At 45.5% G+C, this 19,872-nt stretch overlaps 1 long non-coding RNA gene across 1 annotated transcript; it reads right to left on the bottom strand.

Moving 5' to 3' along the window:
* Window positions 1-7,714: 7,714 nt before the first annotated feature.
* LOC118171400 lies at window positions 7,715-13,432 on the bottom strand. The gene is made up of 2 exons (XR_004753188.1): window positions 13,264-13,432; window positions 7,715-8,131 (listed from the first exon to the last, which is right to left on the bottom strand). It is a non-coding gene; the product is annotated as an uncharacterized LOC118171400 (long non-coding RNA).
* Window positions 13,433-19,872: the final 6,440 nt, after the last annotated feature.

The raw sequence follows: 19,872 nt of genomic DNA, 5'->3' as shown, positions 1-19,872 counted from the left end.
CTCAGCCAGCACAGCAATATTTAGTTATATTAAAGTATCTGTCCCAAACCCAAAGGCTGCTACTACCACAAGCCACAGCAAAGGTCAACAGAAGATGGTGAGAAAGCGCCAGCTGGTGTCAGCCCAGTCCACGCAGACTCCAGCACCTGTTTGACTATGACAGCTATGACCTTACAGCATCACAACCATGTTAGTATAACCTCTAGAGTGAATAGCAATCTTGGGGGTAATAGCACCTTAAAAACTGGACAGCTGATTTCCCCCCTCATACAGTAATGCTACTATTAACACAGCTGTAGCCATTCAAGTGCATTGAACCAAAATCTCTGCAGCAATCCAACTTTTCAGTCTCAGAATCTGAGCAGGAGAGCATCAGCTCTCCATTAGCCCCTGTGCTGCTCATCATCTATCATAGACCTGGTGAAAGAAAAAAACAAAAACACTTTTCTGCTTCACTGAGCACCCTGAGCATGTCACTTCCCAGCATCATGCAGTTTGTAGTGTACCCAATCATTTTACAACGGCGTACAAACTCTGCCAAGTTTTTGTTGTTGGGGAAAAAAGTAAAAAGGAGGGGGAAGTATCAATTATTTTGTTTCAATGTTTTGAAAACAAGATGTTCCCATTTTTCAGTTTGAGCTGATGTTGCCTGTTGAAAATCAAGAGGGGGGTAGTTTTCTTACTACTGAAGCTTGAAAAATAAATATAATAGTTCCTCTGATGTGAAACAAAGCTATTGGCAATTGCTTGGTTCACTGAACAGTTTGGAGAATTTATTTTTTAGTCGCTGACTGGTGACATTTCTTTTCTTCTATTTTCCTCAACAGTCAGAGAGCCACAGGATCAGTCACATACACAGCCAGCAGCAGCGCTGGTCATCCCAGAGAACATCAGTGATTGCAACCACGAGTAAAGCAAAGTGTCAGCCTCAGGTGCTGTAACAGCTAATAAACTAGAAGGCAAGGGGAAGGAGGAAAGCAGCATTTATCAGACATCACCAGGGGAGCAGTGGTGCGGTGAGGGGCAGCGCTCCCAGGGCCAGCTCCCAGTGCCAATGTCCCCAGCAATCTGTTAAGGTCTGCTTTCAGAACTGGAAATGCTGCCAGGTGAATTCACAACAGGCTTTTTTTTTTTTTTTTTTTTTTTTAAAAAAAAAAAAAGAATCAAATTTCTCCAAAATGTAATAAAAAATGTGTTATAAATAGCAGAACCCTCCCTACAAGCCTGCATACTTTTTATAGTTCTCCATTTTCATCTGGGGAGCTGGTAGGTGAGTATATATTTAACTGAACTACATTTATTCAGGTGAGAATTTAGGGTATTTTATTGTAATAAAAAGATAAGAGATGCTTATTCCAAAATGCTCTGCAAACTCTACAAAGCCAGCAATACAGAAGTGAGGCCATTTCCAGGCAGAACAGCAGCAAGTGACTCATAAAAACACTGAGGAGACACAGGGAACCAGTTTTCTCATGCAAAGCACAGAAAGGGTTTGTTTACTTTGGAAGTTCAAGAAAAAGAAGTGAGAAATAGAAGCATCCCCAGAAAGCGTGAAATATTTATGGACAGGTCAGGACTATGGGAGCAGATAAGAAAAGTTCACCCTGCGCAGCAGGATCAGCTGCTGATATAGGTGGCAAAAAAATCTTTATGGCCTTTTTTCCCCCCAGAAACAGCTGCCATTTCTAATACGTTTTGGGGAAAATTGTTTAAAAAAAAAAAAAAAGGCAATAAGATGTTGGTTTTGCCACTCAATTCACCACAAACTAGTTCCAAATACAAAAAACATTTTGTTTCAAAACTTATATTAATTTGGTTTTGGGAAAAAAATACACAAAGCTGAAATAAACAAACAAATAAATAAAAAATAAATAAAAAAAACTGAACCTGAAATAGAGCGATCAGTCGCTATCCCACGGAGCTCTTTATATTGACTGCACTTCAATTTTTCCAGGTTTTTTTGTTTTTAGGGAAAAAAAAAATAAAAATCTAATTTTTCATGCCATATGCAGGATAGGAAAAAAATCACCTAAAATGTCACGGAATTGAAAAAAAGCTTCCCACACAGCTCAGGCTAAAGTGTTCAAAAAAAGAAATAAGTCTCCTAGGGTAGATTTTCTAATATATCATGCGATAATGTATATGAGAAAAGTGGGATGTTTCGTCATCCCTCTTCTTAAAGTCTCCAACTTGGCTATTCTTTTGCATAACTGCAATTACTATTCTATTTTCAATTACAAAAGCCCTTTTTACTACCCAGCCACCTGCACGCAGCTCCAGATCACAGAGGATGGATTGTGCTGAGCCTGCTGCTCAGCTGCGGACTCGGAATAAAGCGGGCAAGGAGGAAGAATGCCTTGAGACACTTCCACGTGGAAGGCTCTCCTGATTTTAATCACCGTGCACATAAGCTCCGTTACTTTCATCACAGATTAAGCAGGCAGCAAAGCATGACGACTACGCCGCTACACCTTTATCACTCCCCTTACAAGAGCAGGCTCGAAGTCATTAATACGGAAAGACAGCTGAACAATGCAACGGGAGCTTGCTAAAACCGCAGAAGGCTGCAAAACTCAGCTTTACCATATGCTCAAAGATGGGAGGGAAAGCAAGCTAGCAGCAGCAGCAGGGCTCTTTGTCCCCCAGCACCCACTGCCTCCTGCCCTGCACCATGCTCTTGCCTCCAAGCACCAGACATTATAGACATTATAAATTATCTCCTGCCCCGCAGTGAAACAGTCCCAGTAATCTGCCACGAGCACTGTCATTTTGTAGTGTGTAAGCTACCTTAGAAAGTCCCATCGGTCCAGGTTTCTCTTAAAGAGCCTCTAGGAAAGAGTGGGAAAGCGCACACAGATTAAAACACAGGTAGCCAAAGTTGGTGACGGAGCCTGACCAGCTGGGGCACACAGCCCTCGGTCTGGCCACTGCCATCCCCAGAGGTGTGCCTGAAGGAGCATCCGAGCTGTAAAGCTGCTGCCAGCAGCTGGTTATTAATGCTGCTGAACCAGACACTAAACATTTTGAGTGTTAAGTATTGGGAAAAAAAAAAAAAAAATCAAAAAAAAAAAAAAATCCAAGGAAAGCCTACCCAGTCTGGACATCTGACCTCCCTCTGCTGAGATCAGCAGCCAAGCTTCCACTGGTCGCAAACAAACCAGGATTCAAAAGCAGACCAATGAATTAATCAATGTGGAAGGCAGGGACATGACCGGTGGTGGGACTGCCCTCCCTGCAGGTGCTCACAGCTCACACTCACTCATGCCCAGCCTGGGACAGTGTGGGGACTGTACCACTAACCTCCATGTCAGAGGTCTTTGTGCCAGGCAAACCTTAAAAGAAAAACCTAAAGAAAAAAATGCCGCAGAAAATTGTAATGGAGAAATTTCTAGTGTAACTCTACTGACCCAAAAGGTCCAGCTTCTCCAAAGTTGCTGTTGGCTTTTTCTCCTCTGTTTATCAAAGACAAGTGGTTGAAGGCAGACAGCCTGTCTTCAGCTTGCCAAACCCATGACATTTAGCTGCTCTGGGCCTAAATATTTGAGTGCTCAGATCCCCCAGCAGCACATCCACGAGGTGAGCCCTGGGGCTCCACAATAAACCATCAGACCTGAGTACTGTCAGCTGGGTGGTGGGCAAGGAGGGAACACAAGCACTGCAAAGCCCACAGGAGGATCAGGGGAAGCTCTGGGCTGCTGGGGGCAGTGGCACTGTGGGGCAGGCAGGTGAGTGCCCTGCAGCACAGGGCTTGGCTGGCGAGCAGGAGCCATGTTAGAAGCCGTGACGGAGTTGGCTGCAGGCAAAGAATTTGATCAACCTCTTTCAAAAACCTGATTTTCTGCTAACACTCCATCACACTCCATTTTTCACTCCTTTAAGTCAGGCACGTCTTATTAAGGACATGGGCAGAGCTATCCAAAAGGCTTTCCCCGTGCTAAGGAGTATCAAAATTAGAACTGCCATTAGAGGGAATTCAGATACTCTCCTGTCAAAATTAGGAGGTCTGTACTCCATCAAAATTCCTCCTGAAGCTAAGGAAATTCTACTGGGGCAAAACCTTCATTCAGGGTCTTGCTTTACGCCTATGTTTGATAGCCCTGTCTGTCAGCAGGAATTTTGGAGGCACACGCTGCTTTTGATGTCCCCATGTCCTGCCATTAGCCTGGTGCTGCTGAGCAGTCACCTTAAGGAGGAAAACATCTGCAGTCCCAGATTTCTGCTGCTGTCGCTGGCAGTCCTTCATCTCGAGCCAATAACATTCTGGCCACAAATAGCAAATTAATGATCTAGGAAATTTGTTGTTCCCTCGTATCCTTCCAGAGTCCCCTCCCACCCCTTCTGGGCTCTCTCCCAGCGTGACTTGGCCATGCCGGTCAACACATGTAGGACAGCAGAAGAAGAAGAACCCAAGAGCCATCCACCCCCCATTTTAGGAGCCATGTAGACGGAGTCAGCACTGATCCAAACTCTGATGCGTGGACAAGGAGGCCTTGGTGTCACCTGCCCTTCAACCCTGGAGCTGGCCGTTACCACGTAGCTTGCTATGGACCCATCACCACCAATGACTTGATGGTCCCCAAAGGGGACTAAGGAAGGAGCTTCCAGGGCCCTCTCATGCAGCCATTGACCACTAACCCTTCTGCTAGGCTGAAGCACATCCCTGGCCCGCAGTCCTGCCATCCCATGCCTGAAATAACCCTCAAACCTCTCACACCGAGAGCAGGAAATGGCAGCCCACCTTGGGCCAAGCACCTGGCACAGCTCCTCTGGAGCCAGGACAGCATTTCACAGCCACAAAACCAGATTTTATTCCATCTCCTCTGCCTTTTCAGGGCAGTCTATCTAGCAGCCCAGCAGCAGGAGGTAAGCAGCCCACAAACAGAGGGGTATAGTGGGCTGCACAATCCCTTCCATGCCTGTGTGGACATCTCGGTAGTGACCTTTATCACTCATGCACAGTATTTGCAGGAGCCGTGAGCACGGCAATGATTTAATCACTGCCCCAAGCACACTACCATCCCATCCACTGCAGAGGCTGTGTGCACACCCAGGGCTGGGCTTGTCCTGTCCTTTGTTATATGGCTGAAAATGTGCACCCTTGTCCTCTCCTCGTGTTGCCTCAGCTGTTTAACAAGCTCGTCCGACAATTACTTCCAGACTTGGATAAAAATCTCCTGCCCTGACGCTGTTAAATTATGTGAAACAATATTATAATTACATCCTAAAAAAAAAAATAAATAAATAAATAAATAAATAAATAAATAAATAAATAAAAGAATATTATTCAGGTTGCAAAATCAAGCACTGAAAAGTTACAAAATGCCAGAAATAGAGCTGCCTGAATAGCCTTCCCGCAGCGCCGCATGCATGATACAGCTCTAACTACACAACGATATGCCATTTTTTCCACAGGACCCCTGGCCCTGCCCTGGATGAAAGATGTTTAGTGAATGAGTCATTGTTCAACATCTTTTTTAACCCTTGTTGTTCAAGGTGTGCCCTCAGTGCTGTCCCGCACTGCTGCCAAATGCTGCTCTGCCATCAGAACTGCCTGGATCCTTCTCCAGGGTTCAAGGCAGCTCTGTCCAGAGACATCTGCACAGCCCCTGAGCGGCCCAGCTCAGAGGTGGACACCACAGACACCTGGATTAAGCCGTTCTCCCGTGGCAGAGAATCTGCAAAGTTAGCTCTGGCACCCAGAGCAGGGTCACAGCCAAGCTACCACTCAAGGAGAGGAGAGGAGACTTCTGATGTCTTCTGGCAGAGGACGCTGCCATGATGCCATGAGGGTGGTGAGGATTACAGTAAGGGAGGCTGATGGAGAGTTTTTCTTTCCCCAAAATCCTGTGGATCCTTTTTGTTCTTGACCCCACCAAGAGTCAGTGAAATGCCCACACCGGTGCAATAAAAGCACTGGGCTCATCTCCAAAGGGGCAGTAGCCCAAGCAGGTCAGCTCCAAGCCAAAAGCAACCTGAAGAAAACATTTTGACAGCTCCAGATTGATTGTTTTCACACATTTCTGACCACTGGGAAACAGGGCCAGTTTACTTCTAGTTTTTTAGTCCATATTTTCAAAAGAAACAGGGAAGTGCTGCAGAACAGATACCCCCACCAGCCCCACTTCAGTGCCCCAGTGCCAGGGCTGAGTTTACCCCCCAGCCCTGGACAGCTGCCACCAAATCTCCTGCCACTCCCCACAGAGAAAGGTGTCCTGGTGAAGACCAGTCAAACAAAATACAAACCTATTACAAATAAAAATAAAAATAAATACAGACTTTACAGTCACCAGAGCCCATATTCCTCCAGTACAACCTGGCCTTACTCATAAGCCAGGCCAAAGATCAGGCTGTTCGTGTGACAAGTTGGGAACTGGTCAAAACTAACCATCAGCACTACAGACTGAGTCCCATTCCTCTACTAGCACAGGCACAGAGGATTCTTCCCAGAAAATCCCCCAGATAAGCCATGAGTGTCCACTGGGATTCGCTAGCAGTTCTCAGCCACCAGCAGCCATGGTGCACAACACCACGTTCTAGCAAAATGTGGTGAAACACGATAAGGCAATGAAAGAAATGAGAAGGGAATGAAGCAAAACTAATTGACTTACCTGGATTTTTCAAAACGTTTTTCCCCTGGTGACTATTCATTCACAGACAGTGGAGACAGCGTCACAGAGTCTTCTCACTCACGTGCTTACTTTTTGTGTCTCCACTTTTTAAAAAAACTTTTGGTTTGAATCTGGCAGAGTTCATGCTCAGTGACTCCAGAATTTCTCCAGCATATGAAATATAAAGAATTAATGGAATCCCAAAGCATAACTCATTTGCACCATATAACATCTCCTGTTCCTTAGGAAGCAAATGAGCATATTCAAGTTTTTAAACCTTAAGCATTATGAGCAGAAAAAAATAAAATATAAATTACATTTACCTACTCAACATTACAGGGTTCAATGGAAGATAAAACAGTCTCTCAGTGCACTTCAGTGGGAACTGTACAGCCATTCAAGACTTTTTGACATGTCCCCTGACTGAGATTCAGCCTGGACATGAGCTTCACTGTCCATGTGTAATTGCAATTGGGCTTGGAGTGCCTTGAGAGTACAGATTCTAGGCTCACAGTTCACAGGACTGCTGCAAAGACATGAGCCTTTGGGCATGAAGTCATCTGCTCTCATTTAAGAGTGCTGAGTACAGACAAGCCAAGGCACACAGAGCCAAAGCTACCTTACAGCTACCAAAGTCAGCGTGAGCCCCAGGAGTGAGTTGATGACTTATTTTCTAGGGAAAAATCACCTCTGCAGCCAGAGGCACAGGGCCAGGACAGGTAGGGATAGACTGATATTTCTGGATGCTTTTCTCCAGGGCTGAATCCCTACAGGATAGGGATCTGAGCAGGGTATGGCCACAAAAAATTTATGATCCAGTCACAAGGAAGAAATTTTAAGCCAAGGACACATACAGTGTATGCAGGGATGTGCTGTTGTGCCAGGTGTGGCTGGAGTAACACAAGGAGAAGGGGAAGATATTTGCTTGGGGATTTTTTCCCTTCCCTTTTTATTTTTGAGCTCTGTGTGTGATGTTATTTGTCATCTCTCTGCGATCTGTCTGTACAGCATTCATCTTCTCATCAGTGATGAAAGACAGCACCCTTAAGGACTATGCTAGCCTTTTAATTGAGCTGTTTAAACTGATAAATTCAGCCAGGAGAAAATACCTTCAAAAGTGATTTTATTTGATAAAGAGAGCACATCTTTCAGGCCACCTCCAGTCTTAAGCAGTGAATGCTAAGACAGAGCTGCTCTCCTCTTCAGCAGCACTTCTGCAGGGCTAAGGGCAGCGAGTGAAAGAAGAGGGGACCAGCGATGCCTTGCAGCCCCATCTCTGGAGCACTGGTTCATGCCTGGATGTTCAGATGGTCTCTTTTAAGGTGTTCTGACACAAAGACAGCCTTGAAAATTATAGTGTTTTCTTGCATAAGTATAGCCCATAAATGCTTGTACTTGTGGGTGTAATGTCCTTCTCGAACAACTCTGGGGACTGACTTTTGGCTCTGCGGGTCTGGCTTGCAGAAGAGGTTTGCAGCTAATCATGATGCAGCTGAAAAAGTGCTCTTTTTGTAGGGTGCTTTCTGGAAAAAGGAGTAATAAAACTTTCCAAGTTTAATGCAGCCCTTGTTTGGGCCAAGTTTTGGTTTTAGTATGCTAGAACATCCAAAGTACAATCCCTCTCCTGCTGCCACCAGCTGTGCCCCCAGGGCTGGTAGCTGCCGAGGGGCTCACCAGGCAGCAGCCCTTGCATACACTTTCTTTGGCAGTGAATAATTGAAGTCCAGGCTTTTCCATCCCACCCTGCCAACCAAGCCTGGTCTGTGCATTTGGGACAGGCACCAGCACTCTCCAGCTCAGTTTATCTTTGAGTTTTAAATTACCGTGCAAGTTGGCAGGACCCACATTTAACTGGGGTCCGTGGGACCAGCCTGAGCAAAACACAAGCAAACTTCAGAGCTCTACAAAATGCTGTACTGAATCCTGTTTTCTCTTTGCTATTTTATCCCATGTGATGCTCTTCCCTATATATTTTCTCCCTCTCTTTCTCTCTCTGTATTTCATTGAGTGGTACTAAACACCCAGCATCCCTCAGCCCATATTTGATTTGCAGGGATGTCAGCTTCCATGGAGCAACTCTGCCTTGCTCTGGCATAGGAAGAACTCTTCACATTCCAGCCAGACCCAATACTGTTAACAGAGGAATGCTAAAATATTGAAGTACATGAATCTCAATCAACCTGAAGTAAAAAATGAAGTCCCTGCAGGAGCAGTACAGTTTCCTCCTCAAAAAGCAGCTGATTAGCAAGGTTAATTGGGTACCTGCCAGCAGCAGTCAGCACGTCCAAGCCAATTTGCCTATGTCTTGTAAGGGATGAGCGCCGACAACAGCATCCTCGCTATCCTTGGGTATCTAAGCACATGGGAGCAGGTGCAGACTCCCGCTCTGCTAGGCTGGACGGTGAATTTGTAAGATGTGGTGCTGAGGTCAGGCAACTCAGCTCACAGCTCACCTGCCCGAGCCACACCAGTGCCTCTGCCCACACCAAGCTGCAGCAAACAGCAAGGGGATCACTTGCATTTGAAACTTAAAGTAATTTCTTACTTTCACATTTTTTTTTTTTTGGCGTAAACAAATAATTTCTGCATCAAGATATCACCCAAACCTGTGTGCACTAACCCAAGCAGTCTTGCTGAGACACCCCAAACCAGACTGTTGCAAAGAGCAACAAACTCCAGGCTCCAGCTACTGCACCCAGTGGGTGCTTCATGCTCTGAATGCCCAGCACACAGCTGTGCCACCAGGCACAAGGGAAGAATTTGGAAAGCTGCAGCTGCTGGGGATGTGGGAACTACAGAGAAAGAACATAGTGGAGAGACCCGGGGACACAGACCTGGAGGACCTGCACTGGACTTTGCCAAGGGCACTCGGCTCTGGGGTGTAATGAAGGCTGCAGCAGCAGCTCCTCAGCAGATTTCAAAGTGCCACCCTAGAAAGGCAAAACAATAGATGGCAGGAAAGCTGAACACAAATTCTTAAAATATCCTTAGAATCATAGAATCAGATTCATCTAAGTTGGAAAAGACCTTCAAGATCAAGTCCAACCATCAACCTGAACGTCCGAGTCCCATCACTAAGCTATGTACCTTAGTGCCACCATATGTGCTGTGTGATGATCTGATCCATAACCGAGGACCTCTGGCACCGAGGTCAGACTATGCTTATAAATAATGAAAGTGGAAGCTGGGTGACTCCCAACACAGACACAGCATCATATTGGGCTAGAGCTGCCATTCAGGATGCAAGCCAGGCTCTGCCCTTCACAAAATAAGTTGTCACAAGACTGGGATAAAATGGGGTGCACAGAAAGAGACAGATGAGACACAGGCTTCTCTTAGCTACTCCTAGCCAACACTACCACCCATATTGGCGTTTGTGGCTGAGGCAGGGCCTCCATGCTGTTGTGTGAGATGGGAGCTGTGCCCACAAGACAGGGTTGCCCCCCAAAGGAAGTGAGATACAGCTACCCTGCTGCTGCTGCCGTGCCCCCAGCGCTGCAAATGGGCTGCCTTATTGCTCAGCTCCAAGGGCTCTGCACAGGAGAAGCTCCTGGACTTGAATCTGTATACCTCAGCCAACTTATCAAAAGTGTATAAGATGTTTAGGTCATTAAGCAGCAATAGAGAATAATGAAAAAAAAACAAGCCTGCACGTCACCACTATTAACTGCAGTGCGCTGAGTAGGATCAAGTTTCGGAACAGAATGCTGCATAGCAAAGCCAACGGAAGCGTGAAGAGTGGAGAGACTAAGGTCACCAGGAAGGGGAGAACAGAGCTGGCCCATCGGTCATAACCAGCAAGCGTACAGGGTCTCTGCTGCAGCCTCTGCTCACTTCCAGCCATTTGGGGCAAATTTAGTGCTGGGGAATTCAAAGCCCAAACAGCACCCAGCGCCCCAGCGCCCTGTGAGGTCAGAGGGGGCATCCCAGGGCAGCCCCTTGCTCCCAACCAGACACAGCCTCAGTCCTTTGTGAGTACAGGCTACCAAGCTCATCCTATGAAAAAGCAGAGGTGGCTTGGGAGGGATGACCCAGATCATTTGCATCTGCAAAATTCAGCCTGCAGCAGTGTGCGCACTTGCTGCACATATTCAGCAAAGCTTGACCTCTCCCTTCTGCAGCCCCAAAGCACCACAAAGCCTTCCAGCCATCATAGCACTGGTCACAGAGGGGCAGCAGCTCCAGGGAGGCGGGCAGCAGCTGACTGGCCGCTGAAAAAAAAAAAGTAGGCAAAGTCTTTACATCCCCTGCCCGGGTGAGAGGTTTTGCGTTGTGCTTGGGGCTGAACAACCAGCATCAGCTAGCACTAGTGCTGACTGAGAAAATAAGTCTCTTTTCCTACATGAAACTGCAGGAAAAAAAAAATCTCAAAAGAAGTCTTAAAAAATTCATACCTTGTTTCTTCATACCCTTTTCATAAACTGAAAGCAAGAACAGCTTTGGACAATGGCTCAAAGGTAAACTGACTTACTACACAAAATGAAAACAATCAAAATATGGTTATGTCCTGTAAAGTTTTAATTAAATAGAAAAAAAAAAAAAAAAAAAAAACATCTGGCAGGGGGAAAAAAGAAAAACATGGTCTCAAATGAGGTATCTCTTCTGCCCAGAATGCTGCAAGGCTTTGTCATAGCCAAGTTAGCTTCAGAACAGTCATATGCTGGGAAAGCCGTAGGGGTGACATATTACTAAGGCCTTGGAGTAGATAGCTGAGAGCTCTAGTGGCCTAACCATGACCTTGGCACCCCAGGCCCTGCACCCATCACTGCCCTTATCCCCCACTGCCCCCCACGCCATGGGCCCTGTGGTCCCTGAGCTGCTAAGGGGAAGGCAGCGGCATGGCACTGAAGGGTTAACACCAGCATTTGGATGTTTATTTTAAGAAGAGTGTAAAGCCCTGACAGGCCATAATTACAGTGTTGATAAGCAGAGAAAGAATATTTGATGTTTCAAATATCACATGACTAATTGGTGCTGGAACAGCTGTGCGTGTAATTTGGGTGATGTGTGTGGTGTGCGGAGGCGGGGAGGAGCAGGCCTTCCTGCAGCACGGCCGCGTAGGGTGGCCTTGCCCATGTTACATTGTCAAGCTGAATCAATAGGAGAATAAAGCACTAAATGCCTACTTCTATTCTCTGGAAGGTAGGTTTCTCCTGTTGCAAAACCCACCTTGGTTTCCTCATTCAGCACATTGAATTTTCAGCTAAAAATAGTAGACAGAGAGGGTGATGGCCCTAGCCTTCTTCTTCTGGTGCCCTAGGAGGAAGGAGGTTCAGAAACAGCCACCACCAAGCCCAGAGGGAAGGGGAAAAACCCCATGTCATTGCCTGACCTCCTGGGTCCTTCACAGTGGATTGCTTTAAGTCAAGTGGGACTTCATCACAGGTTCCTTCTGAACCTTTCTGCACTAGGGGTTTCTCTCCACCCCCATCCAGCTGGAATGATAAATGCATAAAGAGTTCAAGCTATTTTTATTTTAAAAAGGAATGAATATTTCATTGTTGTGATTCTCTTTTCCTCTTCCTTCTCCCACTGACATTGTCTCTCCAGATTCCCTCCTTGGGAAAGGACTCTCCCACAGCTTGCAGAAGTGATAGGAAATACATAAGCTTCTCTATCACACATTGCTGAAAGACTTTATTTTTTACTCTGTAGTCCATGGGGGACCGTGAACTATTTTTAAACCAGAGCTTGGTGCGATAAGAGCCTTTAATTACTAGATAAAATGTGTGCATCAAGGTATGGAGTTTGATTTTTTTTTTAAAGCTTCTTTAAGGAAAAGTGCACTGGGCTATGACTGCTCATATCAAAAGTTCCTGACACTCACTGGTGGGAGCCATTTTCTTCCCCAAAAGGGGAGAGAATGCCAAAGGACAATCTGAAGAGCTAAGCACCTGGCCAAGGCCAGGCTGGGATGGGGCCAGTGACTTCCCCTAGGAAGCTGAACACAACCCAACATCCACTGCTGCATGTTTGCTGATGCCTCAGCCTCCCAGTACTGACCAGAGGGCCCAGTTCATGACTGGATTTTGGAAACAGTTCCTAGACCTCCTCCAAATGCAAACCTGACTTCTCAGACCCACGTAGCAACGGAGAGAGTGAGGCCTATACAGCACCATGACCTCCAGCTGTAGACACTTTCTCCAGGTTGACCTAGTCACCCACTGGCACCTCCATACACCTACATCTCAGATGTCATTCAGACAAAAGATCTACCTCTCACACATTTAGGGCTGTCAGTCCACTTACACAGCTCTAGAAGTGGCATACTCTGCTCATAACAGTTGGACACAGACAAATCCACCTCAAAAAAGACTGCTTACTGAAAGGTTGTAACCCATCCACAGTCTCCTTCACTGTGAGCAGATCTGAATTTCTAAGGAGCTGCTGTGCAATGCCCATCCACCTGCCAGGCTTGGCCATCCTCATCCAGAGCCTTCAGTAATTGCTGACAGAGTTAAATTGGTTGCCTATAGACTAGAACTGTAACAACTGGTGAAGAAATGTATAGCTTTCTCTTGAAGCACCGTCACAAGACCTGTTCCACCAGCAACCTGCTCTCTAACAGCAGTCATAGCATAGTAGCATTAAAAGCATTAATGAAGCATACTTAGGTCTCTGAACTCACAGAGGTTTGCCATAACATTGTACCCACCTGAGGGGCACTCCTAGGAAGCAGGAAACACATCACACACTGCAACCTAGACTAAAATCTTCTAAAGAAAATGCTGCTCTAACTCCAGCACTTTTAAAGCGTGAGGCACTGAGTGCATCAATAGGCACTAATCATCCTTACCAGCCCCACCTGAGACCCCCACCCATGCACCCCAGCCATGGGCCCAGAAGCTGTATGGGCTCTGGCCTTGCACCTGTGCCTATTTGCTTATGGCCTTGGTTGGTGGTTGAGGATTTTTGGCCTTTCCTTCTGCTAGGGCCTGGTGTTATCCCCATGGCCAAAGTATTGTTTCTCACTCAGGGGACTGCCATCTTCAAGCTCATCCCCATCTCACCCTGGAGGTAGTTCTAGGGGTTATGGTTTTACCTCTTCCTTTTTGCAAAGCTCAGTGCTTTACTCTAATTGTGTTTTGGCTGGAGGCTGCAGAAGAAGGAAATGATTATGGGTTTTACTATCTCTTAGAATTCAGCACAAGAACCCCAGAGCAGCTGTGGCTGAGATGAAGAAGTATTTATATTGCTCTTTTTCTATCACAGGTGTTTCTCTTCTACTGTAAGAAAGATTCACTGGCGTTACACTAATATATGTGTACATTGATTAAGTCTACTGACACCTGGTCCCAAAACCAATAGGAAAAACAACTTGCACATCATTCTCTATTCAGATATTTATAAAGCCTCTGTATTTGAAGTATGATATCATTTTTGTATCTATGTCATGTGCAGTAGTGGTTCTTACTCCACAAATAATATTGCATCATGTTTTCACCAGTAGCTCTCTAGGAGGTAAGCGTGGAGGTCTTTACATAGAATCTAGCAGACAAAATAAAAATTAAAAAATTTCTGTTTCCTGTAATCTTTTCCTTCCCCTTTTGGCAAGGGGATACATAAATGCTATACCCGCTACATAATTTCTTTGCATATAAAACCAATAATTATTTTAGGAATCATTCTGGAGTTAATCCACTATGACCGAAGGTGAGATAATTTAGGACTTCATTTTAAATCCACTAATATTGATTTCTGACTGCTTTTCCTTCCCACAAGGCTACAAATCAAGAAGAATGTGTCAGGCTCTGGCAGCACACCCCCACACCAGCTCTTTTCCCAGCCCTCAGTGCCACCGTGGGCCAGGCAGCTCCCCTGCGCCTTTCACCTGCAATGTGGTCCCCTCTGCAGGCCTGGGGGACAAGTGACCAAGCAGCTGCTGGTTTGGCTCTGTTTGTCCTGATCCATAGATATGGATTATATCACCTTTACTCATGTTAGAGGACTGCCAGAACTCCCTGGTGCTGAGCCTGCTAGATAGTTTGGTTTTCCTTCTTCCTCACTTGCAAAGTGATGTTGCTGCTCAAGCTTTTGAGGGCACATGCATCTCAGCTCATCGCTCTGGAGGTGACAGCCACCACCAAGGCACTCCGGTGCCACCGAGGTTCTCGCTCTGCCTGCACATTGCTGGGATACCCCAGTCTTCCTCTGTGTTAACTCCTGGAAGGGGAAATCTGACTAATGCAAGAAGGGAGCAAATCCCTTGGCGTCAAGCTCATGGAAATGAGCATCAAAATACCTCTGGGGTGCTGAGCTCCCAGTGCCACATCTGGGGGATATCCCTGGGCACTAAGAGGCCCTTCCCAGACCTGTTCGTGGGAGCCAAGCACTGACTTATGTGAGTAGGCAGAGAGAAGAGCCTGTGGACCCAAGAAGCATACCAGGGCTTTATTCTGAACACTAAATAAGCATCCCTACTAAACAAGTCCTTGTCAAACCATAAACCCACTGCCATGGGGCAGGGCTTAAGGCCGGGGTTAGACTGGATTAGCAGCAGGGCTGCTCCTCCCAGGCTTTGATTTAATTCACCAAAGTTTGTGCAAGTTATAAAAACCAAGCTCAGAATGGCTTAGGAAAAAAACTAGACTGGAGACACAAAACTAGCATCTTGAAAGCAGAATGAATTTTAACTGCAGCTGATGATCCAACTTTCAAGCAGACAAATTACTTTGTGAAAAGACTGGTACAGCCAAGCCCCTTTTCAATTACAGAAAGCTAACTCAATCAGCTCCTATTCTTTTTAAATAGATCTGGTGGGTTTAAATGAATGTGCATAATATGTGGTCCATTTATTTCCAAGAACATTGCAGGGAAAGTTGCTTTATGGATTCACTGGAAAAAAAAAAAAAAAAAAAAAAAAAAAAAAAAAAAACTTAGTGAAGAAAAAAAGAATCAATAGAAAATATCCACCTTTATTTTTTTTTTAAAAAAAAAAAAAAAGGCTTTTTTACCAAAACTCAATCACTTCACAGTGGCACTGTTACTGAACTTGATTAAGACACTTCCAGTGTTTGTATAGGGGCTTTCTTCAATCACCTTTGCAGAAATTTCTATTCCTCAAGCCACAGGGTTATCTGCAGACTAGGAGGGATTTCTGGAGTGAATCCCAGAGCTGAAGCTTATCTTTGCAAACCAAGGGAGATGGCTTTTTTCTTGTTAGTTGGGGTGGGAGGAAGGAATGAAGGAAGCCCTTGTTTCCTGTATTGCAATGCCATGGGGCACCAGCTCCCCAAGATGTACTCCCCCAGTATGTCCAGTATGTATTTGTATGTTGGATTTGGGAAGACCAGCCAGCCCAGTCCAGCCTGTGGCCTTGCTGAGCATGCCGCAATACCCGAATTTTGAGGTATTCACTGAGGTTTGAGGGTTCTGTGGGTCCAGCAAATCTAGCTGTTGAAGTGTTAGTGTGAGTCCTGATGCAAGGAATCCAAGAGGTCCTGGGAGCAGAATAGTCAGGCTGGAATAATCCACTTGGTCCATCTTGATTAAATATTTTGCCTTAGTGAGGCAAATAAAAGAGGCCCCGATGGTTTCTGCAGCATGTCATAATAAGTTCTGTCATAAAAGCACTGGGCAACACGTTTGTTTTTCGGGATCTAAGAATGAGCCACCAGTGCTTTGGGATGTGGGGCCCTGACCGGCAGAAAGCCAAAGGCCAGCAGCGCTCTGCCCTCTCCAGGACTGCTGGGCTCAGCCACGGCTGTCAGCTAGCGGTGTGCACCTCGCCAGTTCTCAGCATTAAAGAATTAGCAGCTGGTTCTGCTCGCTCTCAGAAACAGGATAAGACATGAAATGCACATTTCTGGCATTTATATGAAGCCGTTCGTTCTCCTGTATGTACCTGCTTGCATAGCAGGGCGATGTGGAGGTGCAGAGCAGCTGTAAAGAAAGATGATGCTTTTTTCTGCGGGTAGTAGCTATTTTTCTGAGACAAGGGAAGAAACAGTGAGAGCGCCAAACAGTCCCTGTTTGCAGTGAGCCTGGCATTATCTTTGAGCCATGCCTGGCTGTACAGATTGATTGGGAAATGTCATGCAAGAGCAAAAGCACCTGTTCATTCACTCCATCCCATTCCAAATGATGAGAGGTGAGCCAGATGGGTGCAAGAACAGCAGCGTGCTTGCAGAGACTGACTCTTCTCACAATGCTTTCAATTGTTCAAAGAAAGTCACAAGTAACTTCAGGTCAAATGTTTGAGGGGAAATATTTTGTTTCAGTTTTGAAGTTTCCTTTAAAAAAAAAAAACAAAAACAAAAACAAAAAAAAAAAAAAACAACAAAAAAAACTAAGTACTCAGTATTTAAAAAAAAAAATACTGGTTTGGTACAGCATTTTTCATTCACTTTTGTCAGTGTTAGGGATGAGGTCAAAAGAGAAGCACGAAGATGTAAATAATTTCCCGAGGTGATCTGCACACCTCACAGCAAAGCTGGATATATAACTCAGACCACTCAAGTCCCTGTCTCTATGTAAGTCAGTTGTCCACAATGTATAGCATGTAACTCTAATTAAACACTGTTCCCGAACTATTTTTGAATGAAGATTTAATTGTTCTTTTCAGTAACAAGCACCTCATATATCTGATAGATAAAGCTATCTCTGGGGCTGGGTGGTGGTAGATATCTCAGATTAATTATCAGCTAACTTGGAGATTAACATGGGAAAGTGTCTACACTAGCCTTAAAAATGTGTGAGTACTTTACATTAATTGGCAGTCAATTAAATTGAGCTAAAAAGTGCCCAGAGTGGACACACTGAGGAAAATAACTGACTCTGCTCTATGCTGTATATGCTAATTTAAAATCACTGCAACAGTAATTTCAAAGCTAAGTTTTTTCCAACATGACGGAGGATTAATCTTCATTCACATTCCAAGGGGGATAGATACATTTCTATTAAACAAAGCCATTTTTCCATTTCCCAAGCTTTAAAAATAAGTTATGGCTTTTTATTTATTTATTTATTTATTTTCTTTCTGTCAGAATATGCATCACAATTTTGTTTAAGTGACTGTTCCTTAAAGTTCTCCTCTGGAGACTTTCTGCTGTAACCACACTGGGAGGGAGGAATTCCCCCTCCCTCCCTGCTGTGTCCCACTCCTTCCCTGTGCAAGGCCAGGAATCCCCCAGGTTTCAGGAGGAAACTCCTTTCTCTTCAATGCTGCTGCTCCCGAGCATGAAGCACCTAGAGTCCGTTTTCTCATTTTGCTCAGAAAATTGAAAGTCTCAGTGGATAAAAAGTGTGAAATAGGAGTAACAGCCAAAGAGAGAGAACTGCATATATTTTATTGCAAGAACTTTCCTTGGGACATTAAGGATATTTGCTTCGCTGTGAATTGTTATTATGTACAACATGTAGGTTTCTTTCAGACCCTTTTCTTCATTCTTTACCTCAAAAAAGAGAAGAGTTAACAATGCTCAGGGAATTAGGGATTCACTTTGTGGTGTCTGAAATTAATGTAAATTGAAATCGGTGCTTCAGGTGCTGAGGTGAGGTTCTGAAGTTTTCTATGATGTGAAGCAAAGAAAGAGCTGAAAAAGCATGAAGATACTCATCAAAACGCTCCATTTTAGCTGCGTGGATTTTTCTATTTTCAAAAAGCAGTCGAGGTGAGACTATCATAGCAGTTAAGAAACTGAGGTTTTGTTGAGCATGCACATCTAGATAAATGACACCCTGCTGCGAGATGTGAACGAATAAGGAATACAGAAGAGGTGGAGATAGGGCGCCCTGTGGTGCCAGCAAGGGGAGTCCTGCTTCCCATCCCTGCCCCGTGGACCCCATCTCCTGCAGCACCCTGGCAAGAGCTCATTCCAACAGACTGGCAAGATGTGCAGGTGAATTGGTGCCTGGCACCATGCTAATACCTCATGGCAGCTAATGTTCTCCGTCCTGCAGGCAAAATCCTGGTTCCATGCTTGCCCCTGCATCCAAACAAGCAACAAATACACATTCAAAGGTCACTTCTCCATGTGGACAGTTGCTATCCTTCTCAGGAGGGTCTTGTTGCAAACTCAGAGAACAGAAGGGGATGGAGGAGGCAAAGTATATAGCTCTGGGAATTAAGTAGTAGTCACCCTAGCTCCAGGATTAACCTCCTATGGGACCTAGGCAAAGCACACATTTCTGTGCACCTTGGTACCCCATTGTACCGGGTCAAACTCAGTAGTCTAAAACATGGCAAGAGTTTAAATAGTACCAAAGTTAAAATAGGCTTTGGGGTCAGAGAGAAATACGTGGCAGCCTGAGCTTTCATAGATAAAAACAGATGTCTTCAGAAGGTAATCTCTGTTAGACTAGAGAAGGACATTACAAGAAAAGCCTGAGAGCCCCGGTATAAAGTAATTTTCTGTTCTAAGGCATAGGTGGTTCATAACAGTCCCATGTGCTTTGGTTTAGATCATTTAGTCTGTTTTGCTAGCAAATATCACTGTGTGCTGATAAGCTAAATTTCAGCAAACCTTGGTACAGTCAGCAGGGAGCAAGGTTTGTTCTGCTCTTTAACTTCATCAAAGCACATTCTTTCTTGCTTTCTTTTTTTTTTTCTTTTGACTGGAGTACTGCAAATACTTCTGATCACAATCTGAGCAAACAGTCTCACAGCAAACACACCCTGCAGCCCCGGCACCTGCACCTCTCTGCCTGCATCCCACTCCCCAGGTACTTTGGGGGAGTCACGATGACCCATCCATCACAGCACATGGCCAAATCCCCTGTACCTCCTCTAAATCTACATCAATTCCTTGATAGACTGCACTTCAGAGTGCAGCACCACAGGGTAAACCTGGCACTGGGAAAGCTGGAAACCAGCTTTCCAGGCTGCAGCATCCGAGCCAGTTATCATTCACCCCCAAGTGCTGTAATTGGCCTTAGAAATCTGCACGTCTTAATTCCTGGGCCCCAGCCCAGCGCTTGGTGGAAGTCCGCTGCGTGCCAAGGTCACTGCAGCCCTCAGTGATCCAGCTCAGAGGAAAAAGGAGGAAAGGCTCCATTTTCTGTGGTTAAAATTGCAATTCTGACACTCTCAAGTCATTCATTTGAGGGGAACAGGGAAATTAAACTGCCCTCCTGTGGGTACTGCAGCCACATCTCCCCGCCCCACTGCTGGACCCACCATTTTGGGAGAGCCTCCTTCTCCTCCTCCTCTTTCTCCTCCCCCTCCTCCTCCTCCTTTTCCTCCACCAGCATCTCAGAGAGCCTGTGATGGTCACTGGATCCCTCCTGGCCTCTGTGGACACATCTCACCTCAAAGACTTCAAAG

The sequence above is a fragment of the Oxyura jamaicensis genome, chromosome 9 (genome assembly GCF_011077185.1).
Source record: "Oxyura jamaicensis isolate SHBP4307 breed ruddy duck chromosome 9, BPBGC_Ojam_1.0, whole genome shotgun sequence".
Classification (NCBI taxonomy): domain Eukaryota; kingdom Metazoa; phylum Chordata; class Aves; order Anseriformes; family Anatidae; genus Oxyura; species Oxyura jamaicensis.
This window is presented reverse-complemented; position numbering and strand designations above follow the sequence as displayed.